This window comes from Ranitomeya variabilis, chromosome 3 (genome assembly GCF_051348905.1).
Source record: "Ranitomeya variabilis isolate aRanVar5 chromosome 3, aRanVar5.hap1, whole genome shotgun sequence".
Lineage (NCBI taxonomy): Eukaryota > Metazoa > Chordata > Amphibia > Anura > Dendrobatidae > Ranitomeya > Ranitomeya variabilis.
The window spans coordinates 101,149,357-101,176,170 of NC_135234.1; the positions used below are offsets into that span (position 1 = coordinate 101,149,357).

Genomic DNA, 26,814 nt, shown 5'->3' on the forward strand with positions numbered 1-26,814 from the left:
AAGCTTCAATCTTCAGGCTTTCGGCCTATATCAGATATTAAACTGCATTTGGCCTACTAGTTTGGTTGGGCCCTACTAACGGTGTCTGCCGCTCCTTGGTGTTCTCCTCCACTGAACAAAGCTGAGCTTCAATCTTCAGGCTTTCAGCCTATATTTACTAATTTTAAACTGCATTTGGCCTACTAGTTTGGTTGGGCCCTACTAACGGTGTTTGCCGCTCCTTGGTGTTCTACTCCACTGAACAAAGCTGAGCTTCAATCTTCAGGCTTTCGGCCTATATTTACAAATTTTAAACTGCATTTGGCCTACTAGTTTGGTTGGGCCCTACTAACGGTGTCTGCTGCTCCTTGGTGTTCTCCACTGAACAAAGCTGAGCTTCAATCTTCAGGCTTTCGGCCTATATTTACTAATTTTAAACTGCATTTGGCCTACTAGTTTGGTTGGGCCCTACTAACGGTGTCTGCCGCTCCTTGGTGTTCTCCTCCACTGAACAAAGCTGAGCTTCAATCTTCAGGCTATCGGCCTATATTTACTAATTTTAAACTGCATTTGGCCTACTAGTTTGGTTGGGCCCTACTAACGGTGTCTGCCGCTCCTTGGTGTTCTCCTCCACTGAACAAAGCTGAGCTTCAATCTTCAGGCTTTCGGCCTATATTTACAAATTTTAAACTGCATTTGGCCTACTAGTTTGCTTGGGCCCTACTAACGGTGTCTGCCGCTCCTTGGTGTTCTCCTCCACTGAACAAAGCTGAGCTTCAATCTTCAGGCTTTCGGCCTATATTTACAAATTTTAAACTGCATTTGGACTACTAGTTTGCTTGGGCCCTACTAACGGTGTCTGCCGCTCCTTGGTGTTCTCCTCCACTGAACAAAGCTGAGCTTCAATCTTCAGGCTTTCGGCCTATATTTACTAATTTTAAACTGCATTTGGCCTACTAGTTTGGTTGGGCCCTACTAACGGTGTCTGCCGCTCCTTGGTGTTCTCCTCCACTGAACAAAGCTGAGCTTCAATCTTCAGGTTTTCGGCCTATATTTACAAATTTTAAACTGCATTTGGCCTACTAGTTTGGTTGGGCCCTACTAACGGTGTCTGCCGCTCCTTGGTGTTCTCCACTGAACAAAGCTGAGCTTCAATCTTCAGGCTTTCGGCCTATATTTACAAATTTTAAACTGCATTTGGCCTACTTGGTGTTCTCCTCCACTGAACAAAGCATTGCCGCCTGTTTACTCCTGTTACCAATTTTGAACTTTATTTGGCCCACTTTATTATTTGGGCCTACTAACTGTGTCTGCCTCTCATTACAGTTGTCCTCCACTGAACAAAGCAATGCCGCCTGGTTAGTCCTGTTACCAATTTTGAACTGCATTTAGCCCACTTTATTATTTGGGCCTATATCTGTGTTTCCTCCTCATCCTGCCCATTGCCCAGCCAGTGCTACATGAGTCTGCTGGTACACTGACCCAGACCACTACATTCCCCTTGCACTCTACACAGCCAGAATCTGACCCTGCTGAAAGTAAGGTTCCCCTTCCCGCATACTATACCACCTTACACGGGGACAAAGAGGAAGGCGCAGATGAAAGTGCAGGTTCCTTCATCAGGTGGGGAGGGCATACTCGTTGGCGACATCACTGTCACAGGGCCCCTCATGGTACGCAAAAGTGTCTCTGCCGGTGGGAGGCGCCCCCGCCGTCAAACACAACGATGTACTCTCCCTGCTCCACCGCCGTGACATAGTCCGCATTTCCTGGGCCCACAAAAAACTTGAGCCAGCCCTACCCCCCCACAACTTTAGGCAAATGACCCCCAATTTTCAATGCCTAACTATTATTATAAGGTAAATTAAGATTCACAAGCTTAAGTGACACGAATTTATGTTTTTGACATTAAAATGGGCACTGTAGGTGTTTTCCTTTCCTCCACTCACTGCCAACCTTGCTTCCCCATTGACTTACATTGGGTTTCGTGTTTCGGTCGATCCCCGACTTTGCGCGATAATCAGCCGATTTCACTCGACTCGACTTTTGACAAAGTCGGGTTTCGCGAAACCCGACTCGATCCTGAAAAAGTAAAAGTCGCTCAACCCTATTTTGAACTATTGACTTTGAGGCTCCATATCTCACCATCCACTACTACTTTGAACGTGAGACTACCATAATTTTGTAGACAATCACGTTCAACTATTTAGTTATGCAGATTCTTGTCATGTAATTGCATTGTTATTGTTTTGCTCCTAAAAACCTAAATTTTAGTTTTTATTATTGTGTTAGTATTTTGCAAATCCACCTTTGGTTTTCAACACTACTTGAATGCATCTGGGTATGCTCTCTATTAGATTCAAGCATTGCTCAACCAAAATCTGAAAATCTGATCCAAGGTCTCTTCTACATGTTTTCAAAACTGGTGCATACTGGTCGACTCATTTGGTATGTATAGAGCTTTTTCTTCAATGATTATCATTGAACGACTTCTTTGGTAATTTTGGCGTATGCTTCGGGTCGTTGCCTTGCTGGAACACTATGTTGTCCTTTTCATACCCATGGTACTCGATTATACCAAGTAACTTGTCTTGTAGGATACTCACATATACCTGAGCATTGAGACCAATATCGATCCCGGTCAAGTATCCAGTGCTTTTGGCTGTTAACAACCCCATATCAGCTTTCCACCACCAAAATTGACAGTTCCTTCAATTTCTTGATCCGTTAGCCCATTTTTTCCCTGTGTTTCTTTCAGACCCATTTGCACCCATCAGAGCCTAGTCTATTGACTTTTCTCTCATCTCTCCAAATCACCCATTTCCAACCTTCAACTGAACACTTTTTGTAATTTTTTGTGAAGCCAGCATTTGTTATGCCAATATTGAAGTTGAAGCTTCTTCACCTTTTTTCGGGCCACCATTCTAGAGTTGTGTAATCTGCACTGCATAACACCTGTCACAATTACAAAGCATACAAGCCACCTCCACTGATGTATTTGTTGATCGAGAACTGATGTGATGACCCAACTTGTTGACTCCGATATTTTGCCTAGACATCAACCTCTTGGCCTTTGAATGGATGGTCAGTCTTCATTTCATATTCTTCCAACTGTCATGGCACATATGTGATGTAATTTGGCAATTTCATGGCTATCGATGATCTGGATGATGCTGTTTCTCTTTTCTTTGGAAATCTTCTTCATGAATGTTCCTTGAATCAAAGCAATGACCTTTCGCTTGGGACTCGACTTACTAACACACTAAGCTGTTAGGCAGTGTGTGAACAGGTTGTAATTTGTAGTATGTAGAAAAAAAAGATTTTTCTGCCACCAGAAGCAAAACAGAAAAACAATGCAGTGACATGACAGGAATCTGCATAAATAATCATATGCTAAATAGTTTCAAGCCCGAAGCGGGTTTTGCTGCCAGCTTCTTCCACGCCCCCAGAAGAAGCTGATGGTGAAAAGAGGGTAGGGGTGAGGGGATCTGAGGTGATCAAGCTAATCCTGGACACTAATCACATTTTCTCCATAAGGTAATACTGCACATAACACTTTCTATTCCTTTGTGCATATAACGCTTATATTATTAATTCTGAATCATATTATGCCAGATGCATTATAAGGATAATTAGAAATATTGGAGGTCACAGTACTGTTTAAAAACTCCATACCAGCATATATATTATATCCTTTTCGAATAATTTTTACCTGTCAGTGTCCCCTGTATGACTTTTACTCAATTTGTACTGCTTAATCATTTGTGATTTAACCCCTTACTGACCTCGGACGGGATAGTACGTCCGAGGTCAGCTCCCCTGCTTTGATGCAGGGCTCCGCGGTGAGCCCGCATCAAAGCCGGGACATGTCAGCTGTTTTGAACAGCTGACATGTGTCCGCAATAGCGGCGGGTGATATCGCGATTCACCCTCTGCTATTAACTAGTTAAATGCCGCTGTTAAACGCAGACAGCGGCATTTAACTACCGCATCCGGCCGGGCGGCCGGATATGAGCGCATCGCCGACCCCCGTCACATGATCGGAGGTCGGCGATGCTTCTCCATTGTAACCATAGAGATCCTTGAGACGTCTATGGTTACTGATCCCTGGCAGCTGTGAGCGCCACCCTGTGGTCGGCGCTCACAGCACACCTGATTTTCTACTACATAGCAGCGAACAGCAGATCGCTGCTATGTAGCAGAGGCGATCGTGCTGTGCCTGCTTCTAGCCTCCCATGGAGGCTATTGAAGCATGGCAAAAGTTTTTAAAAAAAGTTAAAAAAAATGTGAAAAAAATAAAAAAAATATAAAAGTTTAAATCACCCCCCTTTCGCCCCAATCAAAATAAATCAATAAAAAAAATCAAACCTACACATATTTGGTATCGCTATGTTCAGAATCGCCCGATCTATCAATAAAAAAAAAGCATTAACCTGATCGCTAAACGGCGTAATGAGAAAAAAAATCAAAACGCCAGAATTACATTTTTTTGGTCACCGCGACATTGCATTAAAATGCAATAACGGGCGATCAAAAGATTGTATCTGCACCGAATTGGAATCATTAAAAATGCCAGCTCGGCATGCAAAAAATAAGCCCTCAACCGACCCCAGATCATGAAAAATGGAGACGCTACGAGTATCGGAAAATGGCACAATTTTTTTTTTTTTTTTTTAGCAAAGTTTGGAATTTTTTTTCACCACTTAGGTAAAAAGTAACCTAGTCATGTTAGGTGTCTATGAACTCATAGTGACCTGGAGAATCATAGTGGCAGGTCAGTTTTAGCATTTAGTGAACCTAGCAAAAAAAGCCAAGCAAAAAACAAGTGTGGGATTGCACTTTTTTTGCAATTTCACCGCACTTGGAATTTTTTTCCCGCTTTCTAGTACACGACATGGTAAAACCAATGATGTCGTTCAAAAGTACAACTCGTCCCGCAAAAAATAAGCCCTCACATGGCCAAATTGACGGAAAAATAAAAAAGTTATGGCTCTGGGAAGGAGGGGAGTGAAAAACGAATACCGAAAAACGAAAAATCCCAAGGTCATGAAGGGGTTTAAAAAAAAAAATTATCATGGATCTCTTCTTCACTCGATCCTTTGTACATTCAGGTCGAGTTTTTGGTATTTGTCCTATATAAAAGAAGTGCCATTAACATTATTAGTGGATGTTAGTGTTTAATTGGTGAGATATGGAGCCTGAAAGTCAAAAGTTCAAAACATTGTTACTCTTTTGCTCCCCCATCTTGGTATGTACTGTATGTATCCCATCTCGTGTCTCTTCCTAGTACATATATGCCCCTAATTATTACATACAGTGGGTGTGGAAAGTATTCAGACCCCTTTAAATTTTTCACTCTTTGTTTCAGTGCAGCCATTTGGTAAATTCAAAAAGTTCATTTTTTTCTCATGAATGTACACTCTGCACCCCAAATTTATTAAAAAAGAAAAGCTGAAATATCACATGGTCTTTAGTATTCAGACCCTTTGCTCAGGATTGAGTAGAAGTACCCTTTTGAGCTAGTACAGCCATGAGTCTTATTGGGTCTGAATACTTAAGACCATGTGATATTTCAATTTTTCTTTTTTTATTAAATTTGCAAAAATGTCTACATTTCTGTTTTTTTTCAGTCAAGATGGGGTGCAGAGTGTACACTAATGAGAAAAAAATGATCTTTTTTGAATTTACTAAATGTCTGCAATGAAACAAATAGTGAAAAATTTTAAAGGGTCTGTTCCATTACCATGATGTACAATAACACATTGTATTGTGGTACCGTGTTAGCCAGAAAAATCGATGTGAATACTTTTCTGCCCAATGAGGCAGAGCAGGAGCCAAGGATCATTAGCATATCTCATACAACGCTCTGGCATCGGATGCCATACGCAAGTGTGACCCCAGCATTAGGAGTGTGTTCAGGAAGGTTGAGCATACTAAGTAGATGAACAATGTGATGTTTGCATTTTAACACACTTCTCCAGGCAGACCAAAGTGCAAATAGAGAAACAAAAAGGAATCCTCCTTGTGCAAGCCTGCACACAGACTGTCAGGAGAAGCTAAATAAGCAGCCAGTTACATCTCTTTCTCACTGTCTTATAGCAGAGATCAGCGATAGGTAAGTGATGTCTCCAGAAGTGTGATCAGCTCCTGATTGCTGCAGATTACAAACTTTGCAAGATCTTTGCATATATTATAAGGATTCTGCATTTTCCAGCAACTTACAGAAAATCTGGGAGGGTTAAAAAGTACAGTAATGTGCTGTCTGACTATGAGACGTGTCACATTACGATTTCACTAGTACCTGTTTCCAAACAGTTTTCAGGAGCAAACAAACTATTCTGCCCACAATGGTAGCAGTGAAACAGGTAATAATTATAGTGAAATGGGTCATTAGAGCTTGTTACCTGTCCCATAAGAGGATGAGGGGAGTAGCGTTAGGCGGCCTGTTACATTAACCTCTGACCCAGGAAAGGAATGGTTCTTTACATGGGGGCTGAGGATTCATGTGAGGGTGGAGGGGGCATCCCCAGCTTCATTTTTCTAGGGCACCAAAATACCTTGTAGGGGCCCTTATGAATGTGCAAATATATGTATGCGTGTGTATGTACACTATGTTCCAAATTACTATGCAAATGACATTTTTCTCTGACTGTCCTAAATGGTCGGTGCAAATGACAGTCAGTCTGATAAAAGTCATCACCCGTTAGCATATACGTTGAATTTTATTGAAGAAACCTCCCAATGATAACAGTTTAATCTCTCAAATGAATAAAAACTCAAAATGCACTGTTCCAAATTATTATGCACAGTAGGATTTCTAAACATTTGATATGTTTTAAAGAACTGAAAATGCTCATTTGAAGAATTTGCAGCATTAGGAGGTCACATTCACAGAACAAAAAAGCTATTTAACTCCAAAACATCCTAACAGGCCAAGTTACATGTTAACATAGGAACCCGTCTTTGATATCAGCCTCACAATTCTTGCATCCATTGAACTTGTGAGTTTTTGGAGAGTTTCTGCTTGTATTTCTTTGTATGAAGTCAGAATAGCCTCCCAGAGCTGCTGTTTTGATGTGAACTGCCTCCCACCCTCATAGATCTTTTGCTTGATGATAATCCAAAGGTTCTCTATAGGGTTGAGGTCAGGGGAAGATGGTGGCCACACCATGAGTTTGTCTCCTTTTATGCCCATAGCAGCCAATGACTCAGAGGTATTCTTTGCAGCATGACAGCATGAGATAGTGCATTGTCATGCATGAAGATGCTTCTGCTGCTGAAGGCACATTTCTGCTTTTTATACCATGGAAGAAAGTTGTCAGTCAGAAACTCTATACACTTTGCAGAGGTCATTTTCACACCTTCAGGAACCTTGAAGGGCCCTACCAGCTGTTCTGGACCAAAACATGACTCCTCAACCTCCTTGCTGATGTCGCAGCCTTGTTGGGACATGGTGGCCATCCACCAACCATCCACTACTCCATCCATCTGGACCATCCGGGGTTGCTCGACACTCATCAGTAAACAAGACTGTTTGAAAAATAGTCTTCATGTATGTCTGGGCCCACTGCAACCATTTCTGCTTGTGGTCACTGTTTAGGGGAGGCCGAATAGTAGGTTTATGCACCAAAGCAAGCCTTTGAAGGATCCTACACCTTGAGGTTTGAGGGACTCCAGAGGCACCAGCAACTTCAAATAACTTTTTGCTGCTTTGTAATGGTATTTTGGCAGCTGCTCTCTTAATTCAATGAATTTATCTGGCAGAAACCTTCCTCAATATGCCTTTATCTGCATGAACTCTGTTTCAGTCATAAATCTCTTCATAGTATGATGATCACTCCTAAGTTTTCGTGAAATATCTAATGTTTTCAAACCTTGTCCAATGCATTGCACTATTTAACACTGTTCAGCAGCAGAGAGATCCTTTTTATTTCCTATATTGCTTGAAACCTGTGGCCTGCTTAATAATGTGGAACATCATTTTTAAGTAGTTTTCCTTTAATTAGAATCAACTGGAAAACTAATTATCACATGTATTTAAGATTGATTTCAGTGATCCATTGAGCCCTGAGATACAATACCATCCATGAGTTTATTTGAAAAACAAAACGATTAAATCTTTATGACACTAAAATCCAATTTGCATAATAATTTGGAACACAGTGTATGTGCACGAGGGTGTATGTATATGCATGTGTATATATGGATGTGTGTATATGCATGTGTGTGTGTGAAAGCATAAAGGTGTTTATATTTGTAAAGAGTAGGAGAATCAACCTGGCCCATACTAAAACTCGGCCAGTCATGTCTACATATTGCAGATGTAATTGGCTCCGTGTGCTTATCTACATAGTGAACGGCTGCAGGAGCTGCCTGTTTGTTATGATCCTTAGTGGTTGAGGATCACGAATTACTCCAGCTAAGTAACAAACATAGGACAAGCTCTAGGGAGGTGGCAAACTGGACTAACCGCAAATCTGAACCTATCCAAACACACTAGAAGTAGCCGGTGAACGTGCCTAAAAAATCCTAGACGTCTCGAGCCAGCCTGAGGAACTAACTACCCCTAGAGAGAAAGGAAGACCTCTCTTGCCTCCAGAGAAATAATCCCCAAAGATATAGAAGCCCCCAACAAATAATAACGGTGAGGTAAGAGGAAGGCACATACGCAGGGGTGAAAACAGATTCAGCAAATGAGGCCCACTAATACTAGATAGCAGAAAATAGTAAGGGGTCTGTGCGGTCAGTAAAAAACCCTAACAAAATATCCACACTGAGATTTCAAGAACCCCCGCACCAACTAACGGTGTGGGGGGAGAAACTCAGTCCCCTAGAGCAACCAGCAAGCGAGGAGATCACATCTTAGCAAGCTGGACAAGAAACATGATGAATGCTGATAATCAAAAAATGAACGGACAAAAACTTAGCTTGTCTTGGAGAGGCTGGGAGCAAGGTAATCACAAGGAATCTGAAGAGCACTGAATACATTGATAGCAGGCAAGGAACTGAGTATCCAGGTGAGTTAAATAGGAAACGAACCAAGGATAACGAACCAGCTGATGCAGCCAACCTGCAGAAGACAACACTACACAGTACCGCTTGTGACCACAAGAGGGAGCCTAAAAATAGAGTTCACAACACTGTTATTGACATGCAGACCAGACTAGTGTGTTAGGCAGCCAGGGTGGTAGTCGTGGCAATGGGCTGTAATGTTCCCACACCCTAGTACCCCACAGATAGAATGCAGTGTCCCTTCTTTAGCATGTGCAGCGTGCACAGCAGTACACTTATATTCACTGTCAGAGTCCTCTCAAGTTTTGTCACTCCGGCTCTGCTTTTCTGAGCTCCATAAAAGATCCCAGAGACACAGTTCTTTTCCAACAATTGAACTTCACTAAGCAATAGGGCATCGATCACACTTGCAGCACAGGTCTCACAAAGGGACATATTCTGAGCTTTCCCTGCCTTCCGAGCAGCCTCTATCCTTCCTGTCAGCTCTGTCTCTCTTCTTCCAGGAATCTCTGCCTTATCTCTAGACAATCTCTGTCTTATCCGTGCCGCCTGTCCCACCAGCTCCATGCCATCCACCCCCCCGGTTCCAATAGGGAAAGGTGCCAGGAAGGCTATCTCAGCTACTCCTGCCCCAGTTGTTGACCCCGGATCCTTCTTAGGATTCTTAGGACAGTCCTCCTTGAGCTGGTGCCCGCCTGCATGAACCACAGCCTGGGGCCCCTTCCTGCCATAACAGCTCTATCCCCATGGCTGGCAGACTGTCTTCACTGCTCCTTACACCTCACCCTGGGCAAGGCTGCCCAGGCTTGCTCCCTAACCAGGAAGTGTCTCTCTTATCTCCCCTTGCTTCTGCACTGCACTGCCCTATAGCTCCTCCCAACTACTACATCCCTATGCTGCCTGTACCTTACTAACACTCCTATCTATTCTATTCCCTATCTCTTTGATGCCCCCAATATTCTAATCCCAAACCACCCCTAAGCCTATACACAGTACATGACAAACACATCACATTGAATACCAAAAGGAAATAATTGTCCACTAAGGTTATATCTTCTGTGTCAACTGAAAAAGGAAAAAACCCTAAAAATTAACTTTTATTTACTACTATTAAAATTCACATTTTCATGATAAGATAAAATTAATCCATTCCTTTGGGTGAAGGACATCAACTTCTTTTTGAGGAAACTCAGATGGAGGAAGCTCTTTGCTCATAATGACCAAAGTAAATGTCAACAATTGGGAATCAAAATGGACAAATTAAGTGACGTACGTCTCCTAACAGACTTAGCAGAGGAAGGGGCCAGAGAGCTGGGGGAAGGCCCATTTACAGATTTGAAGCCTAAAAATACTAAAATGCCACCCCTAGGAGATCAGTGAATGATAGATATTTTTCTTAAGTTGGTCATGGATGACATCAAAAGAATTAATCCAAGAAACACACCAAATCCCTCTAACATCACCAAACTAGCGAATTAGAGATAAATGCTCTAGAGGCCCTCTGTACGGACATATCACTAGTGATAAAACCTTTGGACAAAGGGGAAACACAGTGCTTATTATGAGTAGAGAACAATATGTTGATATGTGCATGGACATTCTCTCTGATGATACAACTTATGAGGTCCTGCGTCAAGACCCGACGATTGAATATAAAAAGGAACTGACTGGGATTCTGACTAGAGCTAGAACTGTGGGGTTGATTTCATCCAATGAATATAGCTATCTCCTACCAAAATATCCGGTGATCGCTACATTTTATATCTCAAAAATCCTTAAGGGATACCCCCTTTAAAAGGGAGACCTATAGTGTCAAGGATAGACGCCCGGTCCCAGAACAAAAGCGTCTACATTGACAAGATATTAAGACCTTTTGTCATGGCATTACCCTCATATTTGAGGGATACCACTGATCTTCTAACAAACTTAGTGGTATAATTGTGGAACCAAACACCATTTTAATATCAATTGATATCGAGGCTCTATACTCAAGTATTCATCACAGTGCTGGTATCTTTGCAGTGGAATTTTTTCTCAATACAAGAGCTGGACATCTTTTTCAACATAAGTTCATTTTTGAATTACTTGGGTATAACCTACGACATAACTTTTTTATGTTTAACGGGAAATTTTACCACCAGCTCAGGGACACAGCAATAGGGAGCCCATGTGTCCCCACTTATGCTAATTTGCTCCTGGGCTGGTGGGAAGATATGGTAGTCTTTGGGGATGAGGATGCCATCTGGAGCCCCCACATTCAATTTTGGGTCGTTATATCGACGACATCCTCGTCCTCTGGACTGGTGATCTATCCACCTTTAGCAAGTTTATTAACAACCTCAATGATAACAATTAGGTTTAAGATTTACACATGAAATAGAGGGTAATGGCTTGGCTTTTCTTGATGTCATGATTTCTATCAATGAGAATGGGCCCCTAAAAACCTCATTACATCGTACATCGTAAACCTACAGCAGCCAATAATCTGCTGAGGTGGGAAAGCTATCACCCTGCTCCTCTTAAACGGGGAATCCCTAATGGGCAGTTCATTAGACTTAGGAGGAACTGCTCCTTGTATACTGGTCATCAAAATAAATCTAGGGACTTAAAGAAAAGGTTTTGCGATGGTGGGTATCCCAGAGCACTAATAGATCAAGCATGTCAGGATGCTCGCGTCATTGATAGACCCACCTTAATGAATCCACAGAAAAAGGAAAATGACCAACCTATTACTAGATTAATAGGCACGTATTATGACCAGCAGATTAAGGTGATGAAAATTTTGAGAAAATACTGGGGGATTTTAAAAACTGACCCTGATCTAGCTAAATGGATCTCCCCATATCCATCAGTAACATACAGAAAAGGGAGATCAATAGAAGATCAAGTTGTTAGTAGTCACTATGTTCCACCGAAAAAAGAGGGTACCTGGTTAGATCAGAGATCGGTGGGGACCTTTAGATGTGGACATTGCAGTGTTTGCAGATGCATTACACCATCTGATGCATTTCGAAGTTCAGTTCCAAAAAGAACTTATAAAGATAAATGTTTTGCAAACTGGAAAACTGAAGAAGTGGTCTATTTGTGCACCTGTTTGTGTCCAAAAGACTATGTGGGGAAAAACCAAAAGACAGCTACGTGTCAGAATAGGTGAACATCTTGGGAATATAAGGAATAAGAGAGATAGCCCATTAGCCAGACACGTCAATTCCCAACATGGAGGTAATTTAGACAGTATCACATTTCGAGTCATTGAAAGTTGTTAGCCCACCCTAAGGCCGGGGGTCTGGGATAACAAAATCTTACAAAGGGAAAGTAGGTGGATTTTTTTGGATGGAGAGTTTGAGCCCTGGAAGTCTGAATGAACAGATTAGCAGAAGTTTCATTCAAGACTATTTGTATTTTATTTATGATAGATGAACCCCAAAAGCCAAAGAACCAATTAATGGTCTCTTTGTGCCATTGGCTAATCGTTACCATTGGCAAGGAAAAGCACCTACAAGTTATACATATGGGAGGGGTTATGGATAACCCCGTTTCTGGGTCCCATTAGATGGATCTGATATGCATGGCTATTTTAAGTAGTGGGGGATGTCTGCAATCATGCAGGATATACTTGTGCCTGGTTTTGATGTTGGCATAAAAAAATGAGTGGTGCCTAAGTCCTGAAAAGATGAAGCATATTTGTTTTACAAATAAAATACTCACTGCACATGTCAAAAGATGAAGCACAGTTTGCATGCCAGCTCCGGAAGTCTATCTGATAGAGAGGGAGGCCGGGGTGACCCGCATCTGCGCTCCTCTAACCGGAAGTGCATCCGAATACCGAATGTACTAGCGCGTCTAAACACCGGATGTACTACTGAGCGCGGCCGACACAGGAAGGAGGGACAGGTATTTTCCTTCCTCTAACACAATAATTACGGTTACTTAGATTTAAAAAGCGTGACTTGCAGCGCATCCCCACCCATTAATTTTTTTCCTCGGTCCCCTGATGAGCCCTGATATAAGGAGGGGAGAAACGCGTAGGGACAAGAGACAACCGCTGTGATTAAGCTAAGTAAAGGTACGTCACACTCAGCGATGCTGCAGCGATATAGACAACGAGCCGACCTAAACTAGATCGCTGGAGCGTCGCTGTTTAGGTTGCTGTAGAGACGTCAAACACAGCAACTCCAGAACGATGCAGGAGCGATCCAGTGATGTAACGGCGACTCACTTCTCGTTCTCGCTGGTTGTTAGCTCCATGTCAAACAGCCGGAGTGTACCGACCCGACACACAGGCGGAGGGACGTTCCGGACAGGACGCACAAGTGATCGCAAAGGAAAGACTGAGTAGAGTCGCGGTTTATATTCCGGAACGCAGCTACAGATGATCCCGCTGTGGTCTATCAGCGTTCACAGGGAGACGGCGTCACAGCCACTCATTTCCGTCCAGCTAACAACCATTGTTCCTGCTGCAAGTTCCCTCTCAGGTCGTCGCGGCTGAGGGCGTCTCCTTTTGTAATGTAACACGCCTACCTGGCTAGAAGGAGACGCTGCGATGCCCCCTATGCTCATTGCTGGCGTCGTTGCTTTTGATGTCAAACATGACGATACACGCTGACCTGGAGACGAAATAAAGTTCTGGACTTCTAGCTCTGACCAGCGATGGCACAGCGGGATCCAGATCGCTGCTGCGTGTCAAACACAACGAGATCGCTAACCAGGACGCTGCAACGTCACGGATTGTTGTCGTTCTCTTTGCAAAGTTGCTGAGTGTGACGGTACCTTAAGCTAAGTGATCCACTGGGATGTATTTAAGATAATGGGTCTACAATTGTTTATGACCATATTCAGTTGGGATTATTTTGCGTATAGATCCATTTAGCTTGATGTATTACATATGACACTTCCTGCTGTCTGATTATTTTTGTTATGTCCTAGACAAGTCATGGGCCACTATTTTCGTCAGACTGTTGATGCTTACTATTAAGTCAGTGAATATATGAAAAAAGTCATTTGAGTCTATTAATACTTCTTATTGGATTTGTTGTCTGTTTATTACATTTAATTTATGGACATATAATTTTGTCATTTGTGACTGCTAATGTCTATTGTATTAGTACATACTACTGCATGCTTACTACTCATTCTGGAATTATATGACAAAAATATTGAGTTTACTAATGAGCTTATTGTCTGCTTCCCACTTTCAGATTATGGACATATGATAAGGGCACCCATCTTTTTAATTTGGGATTGCTGATGTCTATTGTACTACTACATGCTTATTATTGAGCATCTATTTTGTTATTTTGGGAGTATTTTGTTTCTTTGTTAGAGTGGTTGTGCTCACAAAAATATTTTGAGAAAGCAGCCTATAACATAAATAATATATAGGCAACTGTCTCAGTCATTTAGATCTGAGGCCCCACAAAGACGTTCACTAATTACGTTTTTGAAACCAACCTAAGCAGACTGGCAGAGGTATTATCTGAATTTAAAGAGATTTTTTCTGTCACCAGAGAGAATTTATAATTAGCGTCATAGACAATTTGTATTGCATGGATATTGGATTTTATATTTGTCACCCAAGAATAGGGGCTGGCAGGGACATAAGGGAGGGCGGACGTCAAGCGCGGGCGCCATGTCGAACTTAGGGTGCCACTGTCAGGCAGGCCATCAGCTTAATAGGGTCCTATTAGGGCCATTGTAGGAATATTCTACTTTTCTGTACAGCTCCCTGTGTACATTTTTTTTGTACTTAAACTTCTTGCCCCTTTCAGAAGGGTTATGAGGTGTTTTTTCTTTTTTCCATTTTATCTTATCATGAAAATGTGAATTTTAATAGTAGTAAATAAAACTTAATTTTTAGGGTTTTTTCCTTTTTCGGTTGACACAAAACACAACACATTACAGTGCATAACAAGTATCGTAACATTACCGAACCATGAGGTGCCACTCGTAATTAATCATGTGCACAGCATCCAGGGGTGAGGAGGCACGTGAGGGTCCCCGCCACCTCCTTACAAGTGCACGCTGCAATCCATGTGAAAAATCTCACACAGGACACTGGTTCCTATTGGATCAGTACACCGACAGCACACTAACCGAAAATACGTCCATTTGAATGATCCCTTAGCTTTTTTTACCGCCTATACAAAGATGCATACATACGGATATACATTAATCAGTTAACTCTTTAAGTTGCCATGCAGTGGCTTCCATCAAAATCTTAAGAAAAAAAGTATGTTGTGTGCAGTAGTGCAATCTACTAGCCTCTTCTATACTTTTATTTATGGTATACGATCAGATACCAGACACAGTGGGCACATTTAGGGCTTGTTCAGACTGACCACTGGGACCCCCAGCAATCATGAGAACAGGACTCTGCAGCTCAGCCATGAATGGATTGGAGGGCGCATGCTTGACTTCTGCTCTTTTCATTGTCTATGGAACTGATGGAAATAGCCAAGCGCAGCTCTCAGCAGCTCTATAGATAATGAAGAGAGCAGAGGCCAAGCATGCACAATTATACCCCACTCAGGACGAGTCTGCAGAACTCTGTCCTCAGAATCTCTGGGGGGCAGTGGTTGGATCCTATGGATCAGAGATAACTCGATTATTTGGTGAATAACCCTTTAAACAACTAAACAACCTGGTTGATTTTCCTATTCTTTATAATTACAGTATCACACATGAACCAAAAACAAATATGTTCACATATTCATACAAACACACACACATATATACATACATAAATACACACACATACATACACTCATATACAGAAACACATAGATAGACACACATATACATACATACACATTCAGAAACACTTACATACACACACAGATGCCCGCATGCATAAACATACATACACACACATACACGCATCCATAAACACATACAGTGGGGGAAATAAGTATTTGATCAATTGCTGATTTTGTAAGTTTGCACACTGACAAAGACATGAACAGTATATAATTTTTAGGGTAGGTTAATTTTAACATTGAGAGATAGAATATCAAAAACAAAATCCAAAAAATCACACTGTATAAATTATATAAATGTACTAGCTGTACTACCCGGCTTCGCCCGGGTTAATAACTGCTGTTAGCAAAATAGAATGTGTTAACAAAAATGTATTCTGCACACAAAAACCACAAAACAAATAGATAGAAATGTTATTATTAAAACTAAGCTAATAGAAGCATTTCACAACATATATTTCAACACCAGAGATATTCCACACAGATTTATCTAAATTGGCCAAGTAATGTGAAATAATCTTCTACTACTTATTCGAGAGCCTTTTGATAAATGACATTCTTAGTTTCTTGTTTTCATATCTGCAAGCCTCACTTCCCTCTCCTCAGAAAGTTCATTGGCTCTTGAGGAAGCAGCTCTTGTTTTCATGTCTGCAAGCCTTGCTTCCCTCTCCTCAGAAAGTTCATTGGCCCTTGAGGTAGCAGCTCTTGTTTTCATGTCTGCAAGCCTCGCTTCCTTCTCCTCAGAAAGTTCATTGGCCCTTGAGGAAGCAGCTCTTGTTTTCATGTCTGCAAGCTTCTCTTCCCTCTCCTCAGAAAGTTCATTGGCCCTTGAGGAAGCAGCTCTTGTTTTCATGTCTGCAAGCCTCGCTTCCCTCTCCTCAGAAAGTTCATTGGCCCTTGAGGAAGCAACTCTTGTTCTCTTGTCTGCAAGCCTCGCTTCCCTCTGCTCAGAAAGTTTATTGGCTCTTGAGGAAGCAGCTGCTGTTCTTATGTGTGTGTGTCAGCCTTGTTTCTCGGTCTTCACATTTTTCATTGGCTCGTAATGCAGCTTTTTTTTTCGCATCAGCTGACATGTGTGCCATGGAATTCCTTTTCTTATGAGGCATTATTGTGGTAAAAATAGTCTGCAACTGGCAGTTTCTATATCCTCTCACATAGAGGTAATGTGACTGACATCAGCCTTTCCACCAACACACCCTAACTGACATGCTATTACCTCACACAAAATTTGTTATACTGAGAATGTCCTTTGTTGCCTATATTAACCAATCAGAGCTCAGATTAATTAACTGTAGCAAAATAGAAGCTGAGCTGTGATTGGTTGCTATTGGCAGCCTGATAAATCCCCAGCCAACAGGAAGCCCTCCCCCCTGGCAGTATATATTAGCTCACGCATACACATAATAGACAGGTCATGTGACTGACAGCTGCCGTATTTCCTATATGGTACATTTGTTGCTCTTGTAGTTTGTCTGCTTATTAATCAGATTTTTATTTTTGAAGGATAATCCCAGACTTGTGTGTGTTTTAGGGCGAGTTTCATGTGTCAAGTTGTGTGTGTTGAGTTGCATGTGGCGACATACATGTAGCGACTTTTGTGAGATGAGTTTTGTGTTGCGACATGCGTGTAGCAACTGTTTGCGTGTCGAGTTGCATGTGACAGGTTAGTGTAGCAAGTTGTGTGCAGCATGTTTTTCGCATGGCGAGTTTTGCACGTGGCGAGTGTTTGTGTGGTGCATTTTAAGTATGTTCAAGTTTTGTGTGAGGCAACTTTTGCATGTGTTGCAACTTTTGTGCATGTGGCAAGTTTTCAGCATGTGGCAAGTTTTCCATGAGGTGAGTTTTGCACGTGTGGTGAGTTTTGCGTGAGCCTAGTTTTGCATGTGGCGAGTTTTTCCTGTGGCGAATTTTGCGTGTGGCGAGTTTTGAGTGGTGACTTTTGTGTTTTGACTTTTATGTGGCGAGGTTGGTGTATGTGTGGTGAAATGTGTGCTGAGGGTGATATATGTGTTCAAGCACGTTGTAGTGTGTGGCGCATTTTGTGTGTGTGTTCATATCTCCGTGTGTGGTGAGTATCCCATGTTGGGGCCCCACCTTAGCAACTGTACGGTATATACTCTTTGGTGCCATCACTCTCATTCTTTAAGTCCCCCTTGTTCACATCTGGCAGCTGTCAATTTGCCTCCAACACTTTTCCTTTCACTTTTTCCCCATTATGTAGATAGGGGCAAAATTGTTTGGTGAATTGGAACGTGCAGGGTTAAAATTTCACCTCACAACATAGCCTATGATGCTCTCGGGGTCCAGACATGTGACTGTGCAAAATTTTGTGGCTGTAGCTGCGACGGTGCAGATGCCAATCCTGGACATACACACATACATACATACATACATACATACACACACACACATTCAGCTTTATACAGTATATTAGATTTGCATTTTGCAGTGAGAAATAAGTATTTGATCCCTCTGGCAAACAAGACTTAATACTTGGTGGCAAAACCCTTGTTGGCAAGCACAGCAGTCAGACTTTTGTGTAGTTGATGATGAGGTTTGCACACATGTCAGGAGGAATTTTGGTCCACTCCTCTTTGCAGATCATCTCTAAATCATTAAGATTTTGAGGCTGTCGCTTGGCAACTTGGAGCTTAAACTCCCTCCATAAGTTTTCTATGGGATTAGGGTCTGGAGACTGGCTAGGCCACTTCATGACCTTAATGTGCTTCTTTTTGATCCACTCCTTTGTTACCTTGGCTGTATGTTGTGGGTCAATATCTTGCTGGAAGACCCAGCCACAACTGTTATGAACCTGGTGGTTAGGTGCACCTGGAATGACCTGATGGTTAAACTAAAAGACAGGACAAGCTCTGGGAAGTGGGAACTCTGCTGACCGCAATCCTAATCCTATAACACACACACTAAAAATAGCTGTGGAGCGTACCTAACTCTCCCTAGACGCCTCTTCACAGCCTAAGAGCTAACTACCCCTAAAGATAGGAAAATAAGCCTTTCCTTGCCTCAGAGAAATTCCCCAAAGATAAAGGAAGCCCCCCACATATATTAACTGTGAGTTAAGAGGAAAGTCACAAACACAGGGATGAAACAGGTTTCAGCAAAGGAGGCCAGACTTACTAAATAGACTGAGGATAGGAAAGGGATCTATGCGGTCAGCACAAAAATCTACAAAAAGCCACGCAGAGTGTGCAAAAAGACCCCCGCACCGACTCACGGTGCGGAGGTGCCACTCTGCAACCCAGAGCTTCCAGCTAGCAAGGCAATATCATGTTAGCAAGCTGGACAAGAACTTAGCAAGTACTAAGAAATATATTCAGTACACAATGAACAACAAATGAACTAGCAGGGACTTAGCTTCTGCTGGAGTAGACAGGTCATCAGAAAGATCCGAGAGAGATCTGAACCAGTGCAGATACATTGACAGCTGGCATGGAGTAACGATCTGAGTGGAGTTAAATAGAGAAGCCAACCTAGCTGCAAACGAGGGCAGCTGAGGAAGCAACCTCAGAACCAGCAGTTCCACTCACAGCCACCAGAGGGAGTCCACGGACAGAACTCACCGAAGTACCATTCATGACCACAGGAGGGAGTCCGAGAATGGAATTCACAACACACAACCCATTTTTAATGTCCTGGCAGAGAGAAGGAGGTTGTCACTCTGGATTTTACGGTACATGGCTCCATCCATTCTCCCATTGATGAGGTGAAGTAGTCCTATGCCCTTAGCAGAGAAACCCCCCAAAAAATGTTTCCACCTCCATGCTTGACAGTGGGGACAGTGTTCTTTGGGTCATAGGCAGCATTTCTCTTCCTCCAAACACAGCGAGTTGAGTTAATGCCAAAGACCCCAATTTTTGTCTCATCTGACCACAGCACCTTCTCAGAAAAAAACAAACTATAATGAACCGAAATCCTAGAAAAATATATAAACCAAAAAGACAAGGATCCCTAAAATATAACTTTTAATAGAACCAGTAAAAAACTCTATTTAACATGATCATAATAATTTAAAAAGTGAGAAGATATTCAATGTACCTAAAAAACCCTAGGTTGCACTACAATGAGTACTGCCTGACAGTGGAGGTTGGCACCCTACTTTTTCTCGGTAGGCGCCCCCACTCCTCGACGGCTCACCCTTTTATTCCCTAGAAAATACCTACAATAGAGGAAAAACTGGTGAACCCTAAAATACTGTCCTATAATACCACCTGCCTGGCAGTGGAGGTAGACACCCTAATTTACTGCGGTAGGTGCCCCCACTCAACGATGACTACCCCTAGGGTCCCTCACAATCCCTACAGTTTCGGATAGACAAAAGATAATGTCCCATATACACCTCTGATACCCATAAGAAAAAAAAATAAAAACAAGGAAAAAATAATCAGAAAAAATAAATCCCTACAGTTTCGGATAGACAAAAGATAATGTCCCATATACACCTCTGATACCCATAAGAAAAAAAAAAGAAAAACAAGGAAAAAATAATCAGAAAAAATAAACAAAACCAAAATAATTAGTATAAGTTCAATTTGATATTAGTACCAACAGGAGAATACCATCAAGTTCAATGACCTGAACCACAAAGATATACGGGTAAACAGAGTGCAAAAGATGTATGTTTGTCCAGATACGGTTTTTACAACAGCACAGAAGTGCATACAAAAATACAGATATCAGATATTGAACATGCACTCCTCTATCCAATAAACGAGTCCCATCTTGTCTTGCTATATGATGTCTTATAACATAAGAGTACTCAGTATGAGAGATTAATTACTCAATAATAACCAGATACATGCACCCATATGCTCACTGTGATCTAATAATCGACAGAATAATAATCGGCATCTGTTTTGCCACTACAAGATGTGAACAAACCATTAAATAGGTTTTCTGGGTAGCAAGGAAGTAATCACAGCCAATTATAGGCAAACAAATGAAGGAGAACTCTCTACCACAGCAAAAAAGGAACACAATCGTCCTGCTCATGCAGATAAATAAAGAGTATATAATGCCACCGCTATACTCATCTATTTGCTGGGGTCTCCCAACCTATTCGTCCAGCTAGACCCAGAAGTGCGGATGATTCGATGAAGATGTACGTAATCGACATCTATTAGAAAGTCCCCAGACAGTGCCCACTTATACTAATTATTTTGGTTTTGTTTATTTTTTCTGATTATTTTTTCCTTGTTTTTATTTTTTTTTCTTATGGGTATCAGAGGTGTATATGGGACATTATCTTTTGTCTATCCGAAACTGTAGGGATTGTGAGGGACCCTAGGGGTAGTCATCGTTGAGTGGGGGCACCTACCGCAGTAAATTAGGGTGTCTACCTCCACTGCCAGGCAGGTGGTATTATAGGACAGTATTTTAGGGTTCACCAGTTTTTCCTCTATTGTAGGTATTTTCTAGGGAATAAAAGGGTGAGCCGTCGAGGAGTGGGGGCGCCTACCGAGAAAAAGTAGGGTGCCAACCTCCACTGTCAGGCAGTACTCATTGTAGTGCAACCTAGGGTTTTTTAGGTACATTGAATATCTTCTCACTTTTTAAATTATTATGATCATGTTAAATAGAGTTTTTTACTGGTTCTATTAAAAGTTATATTTTAGGGATCCTTGTCTTTTTGGTTTATATACACAGCACCTTCTCCCAATCACTCACAGAATCATCCAGGTGTACACTGGCAAACTTCAGATGGGCATGCACATGTGCCTTCTTGAGCAGGGAACCTTGCGGGCACTCCAGGATTTTAAACCTTTACAGCGTAATGTGTTACCAATGGTTTTCTTGGTGGCTGTGATCCCAGCTGCCTTGAGATCATTAGTAAATTCTTCTCGTGTAGTTTTAGGCTGATCTCTCACCTTCCTCATGATCAAGGATACCTTATGAGGTGAGATTTTGCATCCTGCCCCATTTTCTTACTATTGCACCAACAGTTGTCTCCTTCTCACCCAGCATCTTACTTATGGTTTTGTAGGCCATTTCAGTTTTGTACAGGTCTATGATCTTGTCCCTGACATCCTTCTAAAGCTCTTTGGTCTTGCCCATGTTGTAGAGGTTAGAATCTGACTGATTAATTGAGTCTGTGGACAGGAGTCTTTCATAAAGGTGACTATGTAAGACTGCTGTCTTTAATGCATGTAACGAGTTCATTAGGAACATCTAACTGGTCTGGTGGAGCCAGAACTCTTAATGATTGGTAGGGGATCTGGAGCGCCCCATGCGGTTGTGGGGTACTCAATGCTGGGTCCGACATGGCAGTTTTTAAAGGAGAAGGTCACAGCAGCAGAGACCCAGTCTGTGGCCCTGGGCGTCCAATTAAAGGTGAAGATGGTTGTTAAAGGGAAAAATAAAGTTTATGGGGGATTGAGGAAATGTTCGTGACGCCACCCGTGGTGTTCGGCAATGAGATGGTGGCCAACGCTGCAGTTTAGATCCTCTGGGGCAGATGGTGATGCAGCAGAGTTGGTGCAGCTCTCCACGGGTAGACCTAACCCCAGGGCAGATGTAGTGAAGAGATATAAAAGGCGGTAGTGGCTATGCTGGGCAGGTGCGATTGGAATAACGAAAATGACACAGCAAGGTGCAGTTTCCAGACTTTTACTTACAGTTCTTTATGGCACCCGGCAGGGTGTGCTGTGTCCCCCAGGTCCGTGGTCCAGCAAACTTCCAGGTAGTTGGGACGCACCCTTCCAGGACTCCTTTCATAAGCCTTCCTCTAGCCGTCTCTCTACACTGGCTTTTCTCTTCTCCTGCCCAGTGCCTTACCCACAGTGTTCCAAGCCAGCAGCCACAAACCTGGTCGGGTGACATTCTCTCAGTCTCCTGGATTCAGCTGCCTTTTTGGCGAAGTATGGATGGATGTGACTGTGACTCTTGCAGAAGCCACAGCTTCAGGTTTCTTAGCTAGACTTGTAGTTTCTCACTAAGTTGGGGCCGGTCCCCTTACTGCAACTTGGTCCCTCCATATCTGGATGCGGGCCCCACGGGTGGTTTCTGTACTTCCCGTGCCCCTAGGACCCCTTCTTGCTTTTGGAGCTTCTTTCTGTCTCTATTTCACACTTCTTCTGTCTGTCTGTCAGGAGCTGCAGACCAGCACGTCTGCTCTGCTCCACTTCCTCCCTCCTTTCTCTCACTTTCCCTCATAATTAGCTCCTCCCCTACTCTACCTACCCCACCCACTCCCAACACCCATTCTTATCCAGTCTGGTATGAGACCTCCCTCCATAAGGGTACGCCCAGGTGCCCAAACTAAACTGGGGTGTGTTGGATGTGAGTGTTAAAGTCCTGGGTAGTGCTCCCTCCTTACCTGAGAGTGGGATACCACACCTCTGGATGAGGTGAAGTACCTCTGTGGCGACTGGACCCCAGGGGCGCCACAAATCAAATACTTATTTCTCACTGCAAAAAGCAAATAAATTTATATAATTTATACAATGTGATTTTCTGGATTTTATTTTTGATATTCTATCTCTCAATGTTAAAATTAACCTACCATTAAAATTATAGACTCTTCATGTCTTTGTCAGTGGGCAAACTTACAAAATCTGCAAGGGATCAAATGCTTATTTCCCCCACTGTACATGCACACATACACGTGCATAAACACATACATACACACACATATATACACACACATACACAAATACATACACACTTACACACATGCATAAAAACATACATGTACACACATACATACACAGTTTCACACACATGCATAAACACATGCACACACATGTATAAACATACACACACATGCACAGACAGACACAATAGGGCAGCTCCAGGTTTTTATGTGCCCCGGGCGAAAGAGTTTCAGTGGGCCCCTTTAACAAATACCACAACTCATGATACACAGATACGGCAGAGAAATATAGATATAGTGCAATGCCAAAGATTTCACTTACATCTTACATTACATGAGTGATATCTATTGTAATTTCTACAATACTATACAGCAGAGGGGATTCAGGTGATCGAGGGTCCACGGGTTTCAGTACTGGTAGTATTAGGCCGGCCTCACACTAGCGAGTTTTACGGACGTATGAGCGCATAAACTACGTCTGTAAAATACGCATAACACACGGCCCAATGATTCTCTATGTCCCAGCTCCTATCAGCCGTATTTTACTGATCCGTATTATACGGTCTTGTACGGCCGTACAAAATCGCAGCATGCTGCGTTTGTCACCGCATTGCGCAAAAAAAATCGCCAATGAAATTCTATGGGGGCGAGAAAAATACGGATTTTACACGGACCAGCAGTGTGACCTGCGAGAAATACGCACCGGTGTTAGAGAGAAAAGCCGGTAATTCAATTGCCGGCTTTTCATTTCTCCTTCCCAAACCCGACAGTATATGAGACATGGTTTACATACAGTAAACCATCTCCTATCCCTTTTTTTTTGCATATTCCACACTACTAATGTTAGTAGTGTGTCTGTGCAAAATTTTGGCGCTGTAGCTGCTAAAATAAAGGGTTAAATGGCGGAAAAAATTGGCGTGGGCTCTCTGCCAGAGTGGTAAAGCCAGTGACTGAGGGCAGATATTGCTTGAAGCACTCGCTCCTGCCTGTAAAACCCCGGGTATTGAATGGAAAGCAGGGTGATCTGTAGTTACCTTGAGTTGCGGTGATGCGCCCTGTGCTGGATGTCCTCATGAACTGGAGCCTTTGAAAAGTTCCCACGCTCGAGTTCATATGAGGACATCCAGCAGAGGGCGCATCACCGTGACTCAAGGTAACTACAGATCAAACTGCTTTCCATTCAGTACCCGGGGTTTTACAGGCAGGAGCGAGTGCTTTAGCACAGCTCCTGGCTGTAAAATGATTTAACCCCTTCAGATGGATTTACATAGTGGGACATAACGACGGAAGGTATGGAATATTGCTGTTTGTTTTTTTAACTTTGTTTCAGGACGATAGTCTTCAGGTGGATTAAGAGTCTAATAAAATATTACAACAACATGTGTCTTTATTTCATTAAAATACTTGTAAATAATGTGTGTGTGTTTTATTAACCATTTCGTACTATTGGATTAATAATGGATAGGTGTCATAATTGACGCCTCTCCATTATTAATCTGGCTTAATGTCACCTTACAATAGCAAGGTGACATTAACCCTTCATTACCCCATATCCCACCGCTACACGGGAGTGGGAAGAGAGTGGCCAAGTGCCAGAATAGGCGCATCTTCCAGATGTGCCTTTTCTGGGGTGGCTGGGGGGCAGATGTTTGTAGCCAGGGGGGCCAATAACCATGGACCCTCTCTAGGCTATTAATATATGTCCTCAGTCACTGGCTTTACCACTCTGGTGGAGAAAATTACACGGGAGCCCACGCCAATTTTTTCCACGATTTAACCCTTTATTTTACAAGCTACAGTGCCCAAATTTTGCACATACACACTACTAACATTAGTAGTGTGGAATATGCAAAAAAAAAGGGATATGAGATGGTTTACTGTATGTAAACCATGTCTCATATTATGTCGGGTTTGTGAAGGAGAAATGAAAAGCCGGCAATTGAATTACCGGCTTTTCACATATCTCGCGCTGAATTAAATATAAATACACAATATATATATATATGTGTCTCAATGACATATATATATATATACTGTATATATGTTTTAACGAACATTTGAGCACATAAATCCATTAGATGTCGGTTTTGCAAGCCTGCGAGAAAATATCGCAGTACGGATGCCATACGGATTACATACGGAGGATGCCATGCGCAAAATACGCTGACACACCCTGCCTACGGATGACATACGGATCACTATTTTGGGGACTTTTCTGCGTGTTACGGCCATAAAAACGGACCGTATTTACATACGCTGAGTGTGAGGCCGGCCTTAGAGGTAAACGGGATATTGATAAATGTACCCTACCAGTAGAAACTGCATTCAGATGTGAATCCTTTACAAAAGTCAATTTCTTCCTATATAGTATTCTATACAGTATTATGGCCACCACATTGTCTTCCATACAGTATAATGGCCCCATATATTGCTCCATACAGTATTATGAGCACCACATAGTGCTCCATACAGTATTATTTGCACAACAGTGCTCCATACAGTATAATGTACCCCATATATTGCTCCATTCAGTATAATGAGCACCATATAGTGCTTCATGCTGTGTATTGAGCCCCATATACTGTAGAGTGCCAAACAGAGTAGTAGGCACCATATAATGCACCATACAGTATAATGAGCCTCATATATGGCTCCATACAGCATAATCAACAACATATATTGCTCCATACAGTTTAATGAGCCTCATATATTGCTCCATACAGTTTAATGAGCCCCATATAGTGCTCCATACAGTAAAATGAGCCCTATATAGGGCTCCATACAGCATAATGAGCACCATATATTGCTCCATACAGTATAATGAGCCCCATATATTGCTCCATACAGTATAATGAGCCCCATATAATGCTCCATATAGTATAATGAGCCCATATAATGCTCCATACAGAATAATGTGCCCCATATAATTCTCCATACATAATAATGGCTCTCAAATAAAGCTCCATACAGAATAATTTACCCCATATATTGATCCATTCAGTATAATGAGCACCATATAGTGCTTCATGCTGTGTATTGAGCCTCATATAGAGTGCCAAACAGAGTAATAGGCACCATATAATGCACCATACAGTATAATGAGCCTCATATATGGCTCCATACAGCATAATCAGCAACATATATTGCTCCATACAGTTTAATGAGCCTCATATATTGCTCCATACAGTTTAATGAGCCCCATATAGTGCTCCATACAGTAAAATGAGCCCTATATAGGGCTCCATACAGCATAATGAGCACCATATATTGCTCCATACAGTATAATGAGCCCCATATATTGCTCCATACAGTATAATGAGCTCCATATAATGCTCCATATAGTATAATGAGCCCATATAATGCTCCATACAGAATAATGTGCCCCATATAATTCTCCATACATAATAATGGCTCTCAAATAAAGCTCCATACAGAATAATTTACCCCATATAATGCTCGATA

The 26,814-nt window shown here is 42.2% G+C and overlaps 1 protein-coding gene across 2 annotated transcripts in view; it reads left to right on the top strand.

Annotated features, from left to right (window-relative positions):
- Nucleotides 1–5,947: 5,947 nt before the first annotated feature.
- Nucleotides 5,948–26,814, top strand: part of LOC143815329 (3 beta-hydroxysteroid dehydrogenase type 7-like) — a 116,440-nt gene continuing 95,573 nt past the window's right edge. Inside the window, exon 1 of one of the 2 annotated variants that reach the window (XM_077294431.1) lies at nucleotides 5,948–6,094. The gene's annotated coding sequence lies outside the window, so the exon portion shown is untranslated. The remainder of the gene's footprint in view (nucleotides 6,095–26,814) is intronic. The other variant, XM_077294432.1, reaches the window with a different exon arrangement.